Here is a 12,348-nt window from a genome sequence, read left to right on the forward strand (position 1 = left end):
ATAGACTGATCATGTCTTTGTCAGTGGGCAAACTTACAAAATCAGCAGGGGATCAAATACTTTTTTCCCCTAACTGTGTGTGTGTATATATATATATTATGAGTGTTTTTGAGTTGAACTGTCTGTCTGACAACAGGCCCCCTGTATGTGTGTGTATTTGAGGCTGTGTGTATTTGAGGCTGTGTGTATTTTGAGGATGGAATTAAATATTTAATTTTTTTAGTACGTTAGAGCTTGGAGATATGTGTTCAGCTGGACTGAAATGGCACACTATTCCCTCTGTAGTGCACTACTTCTAACCAGGGGCCAGTTGGGACGCTGACCGAGTGTTTGTTGTGGTGAGAGAGGCCCTAGCCCAGTCCCATTGTCTACGTCCCTACGAAGTGCACTACCCTGTGGGCCCTAGTCAACGTTAGTGCACTACCTAGGTAATAGGGCGTAATTTGGGATGGAGCCTGTCCCTTTCCTTTTATCCACCAGGGAGAGAAAGCTGACAACGGGTCTTCCTGGGTCACCAGACACCAAAGAGGAAGAAAGAAAAGACTGTTTCCTGTTTCCTGTGCAGATGGTTGACGGGGACACATCAGCTGACTCTAGACGGGGATATGGAGTCAAAGCAGCTCTGCAACGTTTGTGTGTTTTTGGTTTTACTGTCCTGGACCAGAAGTCCTTCAAAGGACAGTCAAATAAGGACAATTCGGACAAGTGGGGATATTCTGCCGGTCCCCGCAAGGGAAAAGGCAATTTTAGGCTTATGGTTTAGGGTTACAACTATGGTTAGAATTAGGGTTAGATTTGAGGTTAAGGTTAGAGTTAGGTTTAGGGTTAGGTTTAGGGTTAGGTTAAGGTTTAGGTTTAGGTTTAGGTTTAGGGTTAGGTTTAGGGTTAGGGTTAGGTTTATGGTTAGGTTTAGGGTTAGGTTTAGGGTTAGGTTCAGGGTTAGGTTTAGGGTTAGGTTAAGGGTTAGGTTAAGGGTTAGGTTAAGGGTTAGGTTTATGGTTAGGTTAAGGTTTAGGTTTAGGTTTAGGTTTAGGTTTAGGGTTAGGGTTAGGTTTATGGTTAGGTTTAGGGTTAGGTTTAGGGTTAGGTTCAGGGTTAGGTTTAGGGTTAGGTTAAGGGTTAGGTTAAGGGTTAGGTTAAGGGTTAGGTTTATGGTTAGGTTTAGGGTTAGGTTTAGGTTAAAGGTTTAGGGTTAGGTTTAGGGTTAGGGTTAGGGTTAGGTTTAGGGTTAGGTTTAGGGTTAGGGAAATAGTTTAGTCCCCACAAGGATAGTTAAACAAATGTTTGTGTGCAAACATGTAATTTGAAAAAAGCGTGGGAGGAAACTTGTAGCAATACGTCTAAATGCTGCCTGTATCAACCCACATGTAAATAAACCATAGAGCTATAGAGAAGCATTGACCATAATCTGTCATCTGGGTTAAAGTCTTGTTCCTCTTTCCTTCTGTGGTGTCCCTGCATCTATTTCCATAGACCACACAGAAAACAATCTGCTGTGTGTGTGTGTTTATGACACCAGGCACTTTATCAGAGACAGACATTAAACTCCAGACAGTGTCCCTGTTGTTGCTGTTGAGCTCTGTGAGAGGAAGTCCCTTTTCTCAGTTTAGAACACAAGGGTGTATTCTCTGTAAACCCAGAACTAAAATATCTTGTAATTTGGTCAATCTGTCCACAAGAGAATAACAAGGGTGTGAAACAATGTATAACTTTTCACAATGACCTCAGCGTTGGGAAAATGGCTCCTTTTTTTCCCCCGTACTGAAAAATATCTCTCTGCTGCTCGATTAAATCCTAGAATGATGTCATCGCAATCTACAGCTCAGATGTTTGGGTCTGTTCAAGACATGATAAAAAAAATAATTCAGGCACACATAATACAAAATATTACTTTGATTTGATATATTTTAAAACTTTGGAGCTAAATTGAAAATACAGCTTTAGATGTTGAAACACAAATAACGCAACTTATCCAGTATAGGCCTGTGAAACCAAGACGAAGCCAGGAGGGAGTTATGTTCAACAGCATGTCTCCAAGCTCTGAGCAGGGGGCCACATTATGACCGCAGAATAACACTGTTTTAAGACACTACACTGTATGTTGGTACAAAAACAGTGAAAACTGGGACACACCAAAAGGCTGAATAAACATATTATCAATGCAATGAAAACCAGACTGCATGCAGCTTTCTCAAAACTATCATAACAGTCATATAACTGGTAACACTGGTCTGCAACATGAAATACATCTCCATTAGACTATATTGGACTAGGCAAGAGCAATGCAAATCAACAACCAATATGTCCATACTTTCAGAATAATCATCAGTAACCTTTAACCTTTACCAAAATTATAGAGGAGATATAAAGAAGATAGAGGAATATTAAAAACATTTTTTTTTTAGTCTTTTCGCAGCTGTCCATTTCTGCAGGTAGTACTCTCTCTACCGTACAGGTGAGCATCACACGACGTCAATGTCCCAGTCCTTCAGGGTTGGCTACCTAACGGCCCGGTAACGGTCGGTCAGTTCCGGGAGAACACGTACTCGGTGTAGCTGGTCCAGATTTTGTCCTCGTTCGGGTCGCTGCTCGCGTACGCGCACGTGCCCGTGGAGCTGCAAGCCACCATGTGGAACCCAACCTCCGCGAGCCTGTCAAACGCCTGCTCGAGGAAGTTATACTTCAGGTAGTACCGGGAGGTGTACCTCTCCGGTGGTTTGTCGGATCTCTGCTCTCGTTCAGAGTCTCTCCAAAAACTTCTTTGGCCAGGGATGTCTTTCCGCAAACCGTTATTCTGGCCACTCGCCTGAACTTGGCGTCCGTTTGAATATCCCTCCCTATGGTGTAGGAGCCCCGGTACCCAATGGTAATAAAGCCATATTTCTGGAACGGGGAGCGAAGGCTCGGGCTGCTCACGGCGCTCGTGGTGATGCCGGTACCACCCAGAGCGCACGCGAGCGCAGCCTCCTCCGGGTCCACATGGGCGCCCACCTCGTCACCGAGAGAGTTGTCTTTACTCACCGCCGGTACCAGGCGCTGTGAGAGCTCGTGAAGCTGGAAGAACTCGGCCTCTTTCTGTAACCGACCCCTCTCTTTAAAGAAGTCCGGTAGAACGATGTCCCTTTCCCGCAGGTAATCCAGAATATACCTGAACAGAAATCCGTCCCGGTCAAAGAAGTAGCGTCCTTTGCTGTCTTTCGGTAGTTCTGCGGGGCTCCTCTGTCTGAACATAGTCCACAGGAGAGAGTTTGGGACGGAGACTAGAGTTGCATGTCGAGTTACATACACCTGGCCGCCGACGTTTAATTCTATTATATCAGAAAAGGACAACTGTTGGTTCTCACTTTGCGCCATCTCTCTCCTGCGCGCCTGGGTAGAATCCAGGAAACGAAAAATAACAACAGTTGAAATGTAACGGTTTGTTTTATATGTCTGGTGGTTGTGTGGGAGGAGAGAGGAGGAGGAGGAGGAGACGGACAGCGCAGGCAGCAGAATATTGCTGAAAAGTTAACTCTTCATGGACAGAGTTTGTGACCTCTCTCAGTCAGTATGGAAGACTTCTCTTTTTAATAGAAGGAAAGCTACGAAGCCACTCAAGACCAGTGGTGTAAAGTACGTAAGTAAAAATACTGGTCGTTTTTTAATTTTACTTCACTACATTCCTAAAGAAAATAATGTACTTTTTACTCCATACATTTTCCTTGACACCCAAAAGTACTAACATTTTTTGAATTCTTAGCAGGACTGGAAAAATGGGCCAATTCACACACTTCTCAAGAGAACATCCCCTGGTCATCCCTACTGCCTCTGATCTGACGGACTCATTAAACACAAATGCTTCCTTTGTAAAGGAGTGTTGGAGTGTTGGAGCGTGCCCCTGGATATCCTTAAAATAAAATAAAATGGCGCCTTCTGGTTTTGCTTAATATAAAGAATGTGACATTGTTTATGCTTTTACTTTTGATACTTAAGTATATTTAAAACCAAATACTTGTAGACTTTTATACTCCAGTAGTTTTTTTACTGGGTGACTACCACTTTCACTTGAGTCATTTTCTATTAAGGCGTCTTTACTTTTACTCAAGTATGACAATTGAGTATTTTTTCCACGACTGCTCAAGACATGGAGAGACCGACATCTTGTGGAGATGAGGATTGCGTATAAGGCCGCGTTTACACAGGAAGCCCAATTCTCATATTTTCCCACTGATTCTTATTTTGACCAATCAGATCAGATCTTTTGCCAATAATTGGGCAAAAGGTTAGAATTGGGCTGTCTGTATAAAACTAAGTGATTGCAGCCCCTCCAAGTCAACAGTGGTTCTCAATAGATAGAGCCCCTGCAGATAATTGTACAAGAGCGACATCAAGTGTAAAACGTAGAAAAATGCACATCTGAACATGGGCTTGACGACGTCTTCAATCTTATGACTTATCACCAGTGGAGACAGCAGTAGTGCAGGCTATCTTCTGGAGGAAACTAAACAGGGACGCCAAGACAGTCACACAGTGGTCCTCTGAGAGCATATCCAGTGATCTAAGGACCAGTGACTTTAAGATGTCCCAGGGCACCACTGAGATAAACCTAGAGTATCTAGTGATCTAAGGACCAGTGACTTTAAGAGGGCCCCCAGATAAGATGTCCCAGGGCACCACTGAGATAAACCTAGAGGGGAAATAGTCCTCTTAGGATCACTGTACTGTATAGTTTCTAAACAGCTGTTTTATTGATTGATAGAATAGAATAGAACAGAACAGAATAGAATAGAATAGAACAGAACAGAACAGAACAGAATAGAATAGAATAGAACAGAATAGCATAGAATAGAACAGAATAGCACAGAATAGAACAGAACAGAATAGAACAGAATAGCATAGAACAGAATAGAATAGAATAGAACAGAATAGCACAGAATAGAATAAAACAGAATAGAATAGAACAGAATAGAATAGAACAGAATAGAACAGAATAGAATAGAACAGAATAGAATAGAATAGAATAGAATAGAATAGAACAGAACAGAACAGAACAGAACAGAATAGAATAGAATAGAACAGAATAGAACAGAATAGAACAGAACAGAACATAATATAATAGAATAGAACAGAATAGCATAGAATAGAACAGAATAGCACAGAAGAGAACAGAACAGAATAGAATAGAATAGAACAGAATAAAATAGAATAGCATAGAACAGAATAGAACAGAATAGAACAGAATAGAATAGAACAGAATAGAATAGAACAGAACAGAATAGAATAGAATAGAATAAAATAGAACAGAACAGAATAGAATAGAACAGAATAGCACAGAATAGAATAGAACAGAATAGAACAGAATAGAACAGAATAGAATAGAACAGAATAGAATAGAACAGAACAGAATAGAATAGAATAGAATAAAATAGAACAGAACAGAATAGAATAGAATAGAACAGAATAGCATAGAACAGAATAGAATAGAATAGAATAGAACAGAATAGCACAGAATAGAATAAAACAGAATAGAATAGAACAGAATAGAACAGAATAGCATAGAATAGAACAGAATAGCACAGAATAGAACAGAACAGAATAGAATAGAATAGAATAGAACAGAATAAAATAGAATAGCATAGAACAGAATAGAACAGAATAGAACAGAATAGAACAGAATAGAATAGAACAGAATAGAATAGAACAGAACAGAACAGAACAGAATAGCATAGAATAGAATAGAATAGAATAGAATAGCATAGAACAGAATAGAATAGAATAGAATAGAATAGAACAGAACAGAACAGAATAGAACAGAACAGAATAGAATAGAACATAATAGAATATAACAGAATAGAATAGAACAGAATAGAACAGAATAGAATAGAACAGAACAGAACAGAATAGAACATAATATAATAGAACAGAATAGAACAGAATAGAATAGAATAGAACAGAATAGAATAGAATAGAACAGAATAGAATAGAACAGAATAGCATAGAACAGAATAGAACAGAATAGAACAGAATAGAATAGAACAGAATAGCATAGAATAGAACAGAATAGAATAGAACAGAATAGCATAGAACAGAACAGAATAGAATAGAACAGAAAAGCATAGAACAGAATAGAATAGAATAGAATAGAACAGAATAGCACAGAATAGAATAAAACAGAATAGAATAGAACAGAATAGAACAGAATAGCATAGAATAGAACAGAATAGCACAGAATAGAACAGAACAGAATAGAATAGAATAGAACAGAATAAAATAGAATAGCATAGAACAGAATAGAACAGAATAGAACAGAATATAATAGAACAGAATAGAATAGAACAGAACAGAACAGAACAGAACAGAACAGAATAGAATAGAATAGAATAAAATAGAACAGAACAGAACAGAATAGAATAGAACAGAATAGCACAGAATAGAATAAAACAGAATAGAATAGAACAGAATAGAACAGAATAGCATAGAATAGAACAGAATAGCACAGAATAGAACAGAACAGAATATAATAGAATAGAACAGAATAAAATAGAATAGCATAGAACAGAATAGAACAGAATAGAACAGAATAGAATAGAACAGAATAGAATAGAACAGAACAGAACAGAACAGAACAGAATAGCATAGAACAGAATAGCATAGAATAGAATAGAATATAATATAATAGAATAGCACAGAATAGAATAGAATAGAATAGAATAGAATAGAACAGAATAGCATAGAATAGAATAGAATAGAATAGCATAGAACAGAATAGAATAGAATAGAATAGAATAGAATAGAACAGAACAGAATAGAATAGAACATAATAGAATATAACAGAATAGAATAGAACAGAATAGAACAGAACAGAACAGAATAGAACAGAATAGAATAGAATAGAATAGAATAGAACAGAATAGAATAGAACAGAATAGAATAGAACAGAATAGAATAGAATAGAATAGAACAGAATAGAATAGAACAGAATAGCATAGAACAGAATAGAACAGAATAGAATAGAACAGAATAGCATAGAATAGAACAGAATAGAATAGAACAGAATAGCATAGAACAGAATAGCATAGAACAGAATAGAATATAATAGAATAGAACAGAATAGAATAGAACAGAATAGGATAAAATAACAGTATTTTTTTTTACAGAGAACCTCCATATCTATCTCCATCAGTATCTCTTCTAGATTGGCCATTCCTGGTTAGACCAGTTCTCATATCATTTCATCATATATAATAATATCATCATATTCACTATATATATACAAAAGTATGTGGATCCCCTTTCAAATTAGTGGATTCAGCTATTTCAGCCACACCCGTTGCTGACAGGTGTATAAAATTGAGCACACAGCCATGCAATCTCCATAGACAAACATTGGCAGTAGAATGGCCCTACTGAAGAGCTCAGTGACTTTCAACGTGGCACCGTCATAGGATGCCACCTTTCCAACTAGTCAGTTTGTCAAATTTCTGCCCTGCTAGAGCTGCCCCTGTCAACTGTAAGTGCTGTTATTGTGAAGTGGAAATGTCTATGAGCAATAACGGCTCAGCCGCGAAGTGGTAGGCCACACAAGCTCACAGAACAGGACCGCCAAGTGCTGAAGCACTCTGTCCTCGGTTGCAACACTCACTACCGAGTTCCAAACTGCCTCTGGAAGCAACGTCAGCACAATAACTGTTAGTCAGGGAGCTTCATGAAATGGGTTTCCATGGCCGAGCAGCTGCACACAAGCCTAAGATCACCTTATGCAATGCCAAGCGTCGGCTGGAGCGGTGTAAAGTTCACCGCCATTGGACTCTGGAGCAGTGGAAACACGTTCTCTGGAGTGATGAATCATACTTCACCATATGGTAGTCCAACGGACAAATCTGGGTTTGGCAGATGCCAGGAGAACGCTACCTGCCCGAATGCATAGTGCCAACTGTAAAGTTTGGTGGAGGAGGAATAATGGTTTGGGGCTGTTTTTCATCGTTCGGGCTAAGCCCCTTAATTCTAGTGAAGGGAAATCTTAACACTACAGCATACAATGACATTCTAGACTATTCTCTTTTTCCAACTTTGTGGCAACAGTTTGGGGAAGGCCCTTTCCTGTTTCAGCATGACAATGCCCCCGTGCACAAAGCGATGTCCATACAGAAATGGTTTGTCGAGCTCGTTGTGGAAGAACTTGACTGGCCTGCACAGAGCCCTGACCTCAATCCCATCAAACACCTTTGGGATGAATTGGAACGCCGACTGCGAGCCAGACCTAATCGCCCAACGTCAGTGCCCGACCTCACTAATGCTCTTGTGGCTGAATGGGAAGCAAGTCCCTGCAGCAATGTTCCAACATCTATTGGAAAGCCTTCCCAAAAGAGTGGAGGCTGTTATAGCATCAAAATGGGGACCAACTCCATATTAATGCCCATGGTTTTGCAATGAGATGTTCTGCGAGCAGGCGTCCACATACTTTTGGTCATGTAGTGTACAGTCGTGGTCAAAAGTTTTGAGAATGACACAAATTCTAATTTTCACATTTTACATTTACATTTTAGTCATTTAGCAGATGCTCTTATCCAGAGCGACTTACAGGAGCAATTAGGGTTAAGTGCCTTGCTCAAGGGCACATTTACGTCATTTAGCAGACGCTCTTGTCCAGAGCGACTCACAAATTGATGCATTCACCCTATAGCCAGTGGGATAACCACTTTACAATTTTTTTGGGGGGGTAGAAGGATTACTTTATCCTATCCCAGGTATTCCTTAAAGAGGTGGGGTTTCAAATGTCTCCGGAAGGTGGTGAGTGACTCCACTGTGGGGGTAGGAGGATTACTTTATCCTATCCCAGGTATTCCTTAAAGAGGTGGGGTTTCAAATGTCTCCGGAAGGTGGTGAGTGACTCCGCTGTGGGGGGGGTAGAAGGATTACTTTATCCTATCCCAGGTATTCCTTAAAGAGGTGGGGTTTCAAATGTCTCCGGAAGGTGGTGAGCGACTCCGCTGTGTGTGTGTGTGGGGGGGTAGAAGGATTACTTTATCCTATCCCAGATATTCCTTAAAGAGGTGGGGTTTCAAATGTCTCCGGAAGGTGGTGAGTGACTCCGCTGTCCTGGCGTCGTGAGGGAGCTTGTTCCACCATTGAGGTGCCAGAGCAGCGAACAGTTTTGACTGGGCTGAGCGGGAACTATGCTTCCGCAGAGGAAGGGAGCCAGCAGGCCAGAGGTGGATGAACGCAATGCCCTCGTTTGGGTGTAGGGACTGATCAGAGCCCGAAGGTACAGAGGTGCCGTTCCCCTCGCTGCTCCAAAGGCAAGCACCATGGTCTTGTAACGGATGCGAGCTTCAACTGGAAGCCAGTGGAGTGTGCGGAGGAGGGGGGTGACGTGAGAGAACTTGGGAAGGTTGAACACCAGACGGGCTGCGGCATTCTGGATGAGTTGTAGGGGTTTAATGGCACATGCAGGGGAGGCCAGCCAACAGCGAGTTGCAGTAGTCCAGACGGGAGATGACAAGTGCCTGGATTAGGACCTGTGCCGCTTCCTGTGTAAGGCAGGGTCGTACTCTCCGAATGTTGTAGAGCATGAACCTGCAGGAGCGGGTCACCGCCTTGATGTTAGCGGAGAACGACAGGGTGTTGTCCAGGGTCACGCCAAGGCTCTTCGCACTCTGGGAGGAGGACACAACGGAGTTGTCAACCGTGATGGCGAGATCATGGAACGGGCAGTCCTTCCCGGGAGGAAGAGCAGCTCCGTCTTGCCAGGGTTTAGCTTGAGGTGGTGATCCGTCATCCATACTGATATGTCTGCCAGACATGCAGAGATGCGATTCGCCACCTGGTTATCAGAAGGGGGAAAGGAGAAGATTAGTTGTGTATCGTCAGCGTAGCAATGATAGGAGAGGCCGTGTGAGGATATGACAGAGCCAAGTGACTTGGTGTATAGGGAGAAAAGGAGAGGGCCTAGAACTGAGCCCTGGGGACACCAGTGGTGAGAGCACGTGGTGCGGAGACAGCTTCTCGCCACGCCACTTGGTAGGAGCGACCGGTCAGGTAGGGACGCAATCCAGGAGTGAGCCGCGCCGGAGATGCCCAGCTCGGAGAGGGTGGAGAGGAGGATCTGATGGTTCACAGTATCAAAGGCAGCAGACAGGTCTAGAAGGACAAGAGCAGAGGAGAGAGAGTTAGCTTTAGCAGTGCGGAGAGCCTCCGTGACACAGAGAAGAGCAGTCTCAGTTGAATGACCAGTCCTGAAACCTGATTGGTTTGGATCAAGAAGGTCATTCTGAGAGAGATAGCAAGAGAGTTGGCTAAAGACGGCACGCTCAATAGTTTTGGAAAGAAAAGAAAGAAGGGATACTGGTCTGTAGTTGTTGACATCAGTGGGGTCGAGTGTTGGTTTTTTTGAGAAGGGGAGCAACTCTCGCTCTCTTGAAGACGGAAGGGACATGGCCAGCGGTCAAGGATGAGTCAACTGAGGTCTGCTGCCTCAGTTTTGATGATGGCAATTTGCATATACTCCAGAATGTCATGAAGAGTGATCAGATGAATTGCAATTAATTGCAAAGTCCCTCTTTGCCAATGAAATGAACAGGTGTCCACATACTTCTGGTCATGTAGTGTATTTCATCATATTAAGCTAGAGTTGACCAGCAGGTCTGAGAGAGAGAGAGAGAGCGAGAGGATGATGCCTCCAGCTCCATTAGTAGAAGGTCACACAGCCTTATGGAGGGATACAGGAGGATAATTAGGCACCAGGAGGATGAACACCATGTATGACTGAGGCCCAAATAGCACCCTGTTCCCTGTGTTGTGTCTTTGACCGAGGCCCATAGGCAACAGGGTGCTATTTGGGATGAACGTTATGTATGGCTCTCTCCGTCTACTCTGCTGATTTAAGAAGAAAATATAATGAATCTCCCTCTACCCTGATGATTAATATACTGAAGACATGGTTAAGGTAAGAAAGGTGTTCTCTCTCTCTCTCTACCCTGCTGATTAATATACTGGAGACATGGTTAAGGTAAGAAAGGTGTTCTCTCTCTCTCTCTCTACCCTGCTGATTAATATACTGGAGACATGGTTAAGGTAAGAAAGGTGTTCTCTCTCTCTCTCTCTACCCTGCTGATTAATATACTGGAGACATGGTTAAGGTAAGAAAGGTGTTCTCTCTCTCTCTCTCTACCCTGCTGATTAATATACTGGAGACATGGTTAAGGTAAGAAAGGTGTCTCTCTCTCTCTCTCTACCCTGCTGATTAATATAGTGGAGACATGGTTAAGGTAAGAAAGGTGTTCTCTCTCTCTCTCTACCCTGCTGATTAATATACTGGAGACATGGTTAAGGTAAGAAAGGTGTTCTCTCTCTCTCTCTACCCTGCTGATTAAGATACGGAGACATGGTTAAGGTAAGAAAGGTGTTTCTCTCTCTCTCTACCCTGCTGATTAATATACTGGAGACATGGTTAAGGTAAGAAAGGTGTTCTCTCTCTCTCTCTCTACCCTGCTGATTAATATACTGGAGACATGGTTAAGGTAAGAAAGGTGTTCTCTCTCTCTCTACCCTGCTGATTAATATACTGGAGACATGGTTAAGGTAAGAAAGGTGTTCTCTCTCTCTCTCTCTACCCTGCTGATTAATATACTGGAGACATGGTTAAGGTAAGAAAGGTGTCTCTCTCTCTCTCTCTCTACCCTGCTGATTAATATACTGGAGACATGGTTAAGGTAAGAAAGGTGTTCTCTCTCTCTCTCTACCCTGCTGATTAATATACTGGAGACATGGTTAAGGTAAGAAAGGTGTTCTCTCTCTCTCTCTCTACCCTGCTGATTAATATACTGGAGACATGGTTAAGGTAAGAAAGGTGTTCTCTCTCTCTCTCTACCCTGCTGATTAATATACTGGAGACATGGTTAAGGTAAGAAAGGTGTTCTCTCTCTCTCTACCCTGCTGATTAATATAGTGGAGACATGGTTAAGGTAAGAAAGGTGTTCTCTCTCTCTCTCTACCCTGCTGATTAAGAAGGAGACATGGTTAAGGTAAGAAAGGTGTTCTCTCTCTCTCTCTCTCTACCCTGCTGATTAATATACTGGAGACATGGTTAAGGTAAGAAAGGTGTTCTCTCTCTCTCTCTCTACCCTGCTGATTAATATACTGGAGACATGGTTAAGGTAAGAAAGGTGTTCTCTCTCTCTCTCTCTACCCTGCTGATTAATATACTGGAGACATGGTTAAGGTAAGAAAGGTGTTCTCTCTCTCTCTACCCTGCTGATTAATATAGTGGAGACATGGTTAAGGTAAGAAAGGTGTTCTCTCTCTCTCTCTCTACCCTGCTGATTAATATACTGGAGACATGGTTAAGGTAAGAAAGGTGTTCTCTCTCTC

At 42.0% G+C, this 12,348-nt stretch overlaps 1 pseudogene; it reads right to left on the bottom strand.

Annotated features, from left to right (window-relative positions):
• Positions 1-1,887: 1,887 nt before the first annotated feature.
• LOC123485727 lies at positions 1,888-3,387 on the bottom strand (annotated as a pseudogene).
• Between the last annotated feature and the right edge of the window lie 8,961 nt (positions 3,388-12,348).

Source organism: Coregonus clupeaformis, unplaced genomic scaffold (genome assembly GCF_020615455.1).
Source record: "Coregonus clupeaformis isolate EN_2021a unplaced genomic scaffold, ASM2061545v1 scaf0825, whole genome shotgun sequence".
In the NCBI taxonomy this organism is placed as follows: Eukaryota; Metazoa; Chordata; class Actinopteri; order Salmoniformes; family Salmonidae; genus Coregonus; species Coregonus clupeaformis.